Source organism: Trachymyrmex septentrionalis, unplaced genomic scaffold, assembly GCF_001594115.1.
Source record: "Trachymyrmex septentrionalis isolate Tsep2-gDNA-1 unplaced genomic scaffold, Tsep1.0 scaffold412, whole genome shotgun sequence".
NCBI lineage: Eukaryota > Metazoa > Arthropoda > Insecta > Hymenoptera > Formicidae > Trachymyrmex > Trachymyrmex septentrionalis.
In genome coordinates this window covers 67,434-72,386 of record NW_017305582.1, presented here as the reverse complement: position 1 = coordinate 72,386, position 4,953 = coordinate 67,434, and positions in this window count along the sequence as shown.

The following is a 4,953-nucleotide window of genomic DNA, read 5'->3' as shown; positions in this document are numbered from 1 at the left end:
TAAAAATTATTCTACAATTGAATGCTCCCCTTCAATGTACTCCCCTCGCCACACCGTTCCATTCGTTTTTTCCATTGGTCAAAGTAATGCTGGAAGTCTTCTTTTGTAAGAGCATTTAGAAGCTCCGCCGATTTTCGCTTCACCTTTACCATCGACTCGAACCGGGTTTCTTTTAAGGCAGACTTGATCTTCGGAAACAGGAAAAAGCCACAGGATGCTAAATCAGGCGAGTACGGCGCGTGTTCGAGCACTGGAGTGCCTCTAGCGGCTAAATAACGCTTCACAGACAGCGCGTTATGGGCAGGTGCGTTGTCCTGGTGTAAGATCCACGACTTGTTTTTCCACAACTCCGGCCGTTTCTTACGAACTCGCTCTCGCAGTGTTGCCAAAACTGTCAAATAGTAAGTTTGGTTTACAGTTTGACCCTCTGGAACCCATTCAGTCATCACGATGCCGTTGATGTCGAAAAAAACGATTAGCATGGCTTTAAATTTTGATTTCGACATCCTTGCTTTTTTCATTCTTGGCGATGCAGGAGTTTTCCAGTGCATGGATTGCCGCTTAGTTTCAACATCGTATTGGAATATCCAGGTTTCATCGCAAGTGATGATGTTTTCCATCAATTCAGGCTCTTCATCTAACCTCTCAAGAAAATCTGAGCAGATCTGTTGACGGACGAGCTTTTGGTCAGGGGTCAAATTTTTTGGGACCAACTTCGCACAGACTTTCTTCATGTTTAATTCGTCATGTAAAATTTTTCTGACAGTTTCTTTATCGGCGTTTACAGTCTCAGCAATCATCCGAATGCTCATACGACGATCTCCGCGCACAATTTCATTGATTTTGGTCACTGTTTGCGGAGTTGAAACAGAGACAGGTCGACCTGGACGTTGGTCATCTTCGGTGCTCTCTCGGCCTTCAGAAAACCGTTTATACCATTCGAAAACACGCGCACGAGATAGAGAATTCTCACCATAGGCCTCTTTCAACAACTTATAGCACTCAGTCGGAGTTTTTTTTAATTTAACGAGAAATTTCACATTGATCCGTTGCTCGTGTTTTTCGTCACACATTGTTATCGGCACGAGAAAAAAACAAGTTCGTTTCTAACCTCTATAGAAAAAATACTACTACTGCGACAAAAACGTGTTTTCGTACTGGAATAGTAGACACTTCCAGCTATCCAACGCTGCATTCGTTTCCCACCCTACCCCTCTAGGACGCCTTCTGCGCGCGCAGTCTCGTTATTTAATAGCCAAACCTCGTATGTCGGTCTTGTTCAATCATTTCACGCACAGCATCAACATTAGTGGCAACAACAGACGTGGATGGACGACCTTCACGGAATTCACCACTAAGAAAGGTACATCCACGCTGGAATTCGGCAAACCAATTATAAATAATTCTATTGGATGGTGCTTTATTTCCAAAAGCCAAATAAAGTCGATAGATGCATTATTTCGGAGTTAGATTACATTTGTAATTGTAAAAAATCATTGCCCTAAAATTTTAACACGAAATTTCCATTTTCTTACGAAATAACTTCTTTTAAAATACTATACAAACAAAACTAGTTGGCTTGGGTACAAACTGTCAATTGAATTATAGGTTAAAAACATCTAAATAACAATGGTGTAAAGACTCTTTATATGTAACATAAATAAACAAACAAAGTAAATGGCGAAATAAGAGTCAACGCATAAAATATAACACATTTAATTAAAGATATTAATCAAAGATACATAAAGTCAAAACGATGCAGAACGGCGTATATCTATGTATAAAAATATTCGGAGAAAAGGTACCATTACAAGTTTCGGCTGCCGGATTGAGCCCTCCTCAGATGTTAAATAAAGTAAGTATAATAAAAATAGTAAAAGAATAAATAAATATAAATAAATAGTTCTTGTTTCAACAATCTTAGAACGCGAAAATGTACAATTCGGTTGGATCTCGACGTAGAGCATAATATTGTACATGCGATAGGGCAGTCAAAATGATGCCAAGTCTCTAGCTAAGTGCTAGCTGATAAACAGGAAAAGGAAAAAAACTCATAAGAAAAAGTAAACTTAAATAACTAGACACGCCGCAATTAAGATAAAAAGTGCACACTCACCAACAAGCTTATATATAGTAAGTAAATGAGAACCGCTGTATATGCATAAGCGAAACAGATGTGAAACGCATAACGCCGGTAGGACTGTAAATACTAGAGTCGAACATGTCAGCGTCGCACACGACGCGACCGCTCGCTGAAACGAAACGCCACGTACTGAGAGAGGAGACGGGTCGACAGTATCGAGAGTCAAACTTTGTTTATAATAGGCAAATATGCCTTGTGAAGACCTTCAGTGTCCGTTTTGCAGATTGAGACTATTTTTCTGTTTCTTAATGTGAAGCATTTTTGAGATTAAACGTTTTCTATAAGAAGGTTTTTCATCTAAGAATAGAACATTGTCCCATTGGAAATCGTGTTTATGAAGTAGCCTATGTTCGGTGATGACAGAGCGAGCAGAAGCTTTATACCTGATATGGTTGCGATGTTCGGCAATTCTGGTTTTCAATTGCCTGCCCGTCTGTCCAACATAAGACGCGTCACAATTATTGCACAAAATTTTGTAAACGACATTACTTTTCGATGTGCGGGGACAAGTGTTCTTCTGGACTTTTATGTATTTGTACATTTTGTTAGGGCTGTGAAAGGCTACTCTGATATCGCTTTTGTTTTTATTTAGTGTTCTGAATTTCTCCGTATGAAATGCGGAATGAAAGGAACCGTAAGCCAAGAGGTAGATTCATTAGTAAAGTCACTGTCAGTCACAACATTATGTACTTTGTGTCTCTTTTTAATCCAATTTTTAATCCTTTGATTGATAGAGTCGAAAATGAAGTCCGGTGGATAGTCATTCTGTAGTAAAATATTAATGATAAAGGTCAAATTTTTAGTGTGAAACATACCGTCGGATAATAAAAAGGCTCTGTCGACTAATGAAAAGATGGTGCCTTTTTTCTGCGTCAATGACTACGTGGATGATTTGAATGAAAGTTCAGAAACCTACCTGAAAACGTTGGCTTACGGTACCAATCAAAATTACAGCGATTTTTGTTGATAGACACGGTGACGTCTCCAGGAAATTTATCGTATCTCCGCCTCTTTCAACGGTAAACTGCAGGCGCGGACGGAATGAATTGAATCGATTTGTAAGGGAGGCAACACAGTACATATGTCGTCAACGTATCTATAATAAAATAAAATGTCCAAATTTATTGTACATTTTCGCGTTCTAAGATTGTTGCGACAAGAACTATTTATTTATATTTATTTATTCTTTTACTATTTTTATTATACTTACTTTATTTAACATCTGAGGAGGGCTCAATTCGGCAGCCGAAACTTGTAATGGTACCTTTTCTCCGATTTTATACATAGATATATGCCATTCTGCACGTTTTTTACTTTATGTATCTTTGATTAATATCTTTAATTAAATGTGTTATATTTTATGCGTTGACTCTTATTTAGCCGTTTACTTTGTTTGTTTATTTATAAAAACATCTAATTTTACGGATATGATAGTAGCAGAACGTTCGCGCCACTGGAAGTACTAGATTGCAGAAACTTTTCCAGCAGCCTACGTATATAGCAAAGCATATAAGAAACTATCGCGTTACGTATTTGCATCTTGCAGAACAGTATAAAGTAAATACACATATATGTAATTTAACAAAAATGTTTTATATCGAAGTAAAAAGATTCTGAAAAATCTTATATATTATACATTTGTAGGTATTTTATACAAATAACTTCTGTAAAAGGAAAAGAATAGAAATATGTGGCATATATTACAATATATTACTGCCTACTGCATCAGTTTTGGAGCTTATTTTATCAAACGCTCATTTTTGCTTATGTTACGAAAAAATTAATTATTGCAAAATTACAAACAGTATTATAAAAATTGCTTACATTATCTGATAGAAGAAATAACTGTAATATAACGTGTTATATTACAGTTGTTTTGTAACTTGGTGTTTAAAATAAAAAAGAAGATCGCCGTTAAAAATCAGTATGAATAGTGGAGGGCTCAAGTAGATACCCTTTGATCTTTAAAGCTAGTCACTTCAAAATTACAAACGCTGTAAGTGTTTAAATGGACGCATTTAGAATTTAATCTGCGCAGAACCGTACGAAATTTGTTTTCAGAACTCTGGTGAAAATAAAAATCGGAGCGTAAATCGAATATAATGAGAGAGTAAACGAAACTTCTAGGAGGCGAAAATTGAAACAACAAAATGTAAAAAAAAACGTAAATGCCTCTTTTGTTATGTTTCTAGTACTCTCCAATTCCATTCAATTTATGCTCCAATTTTTATTTTTATTAGAGAACAAGCACACTTCTAGCGTTTATCTTTGGCTGCATTAGTGTATAAACGTGTTTCTATGGCTAGTGATAGACGAACTCATTCGGTGTTTCCGTGACTGCAGTGTAGTGTAAGTTTTGTGCACGAAATGGAATTTTGCTACACCGTCTCAAAGGGTCGGTATATATAGGGCCAGTGTAATATTTAAAATTAAAGAAAGTTAACGAGGAACAGAATTTTAGCAATAATAGGTCTGTTCGCGTTGCTTACACTTATGCACTCAGCATTTCGTTTTCTCTTTCTTCAACGCCTAAATATATAATTATCTCACTTTAAATGCAAACATTTTTGAGGGTTACGCGAACACATAATTGGTTGTCTATTGCAATGCACGCTTGCTATAGATATACTTCTGTCTTCATGTACATTTCATTTATCTCGTCGCAGCATGTATAAAATAATATGATTGGAAACAAGACCGTCTATATGAATATTAAGACTTTAAATACAAAGCGCCTTTTCGGTCGAGTGTTAAGATGTTGAACTACTGTCTAATATACATTCAATTAAATTGAATTAATATTTCAGAAA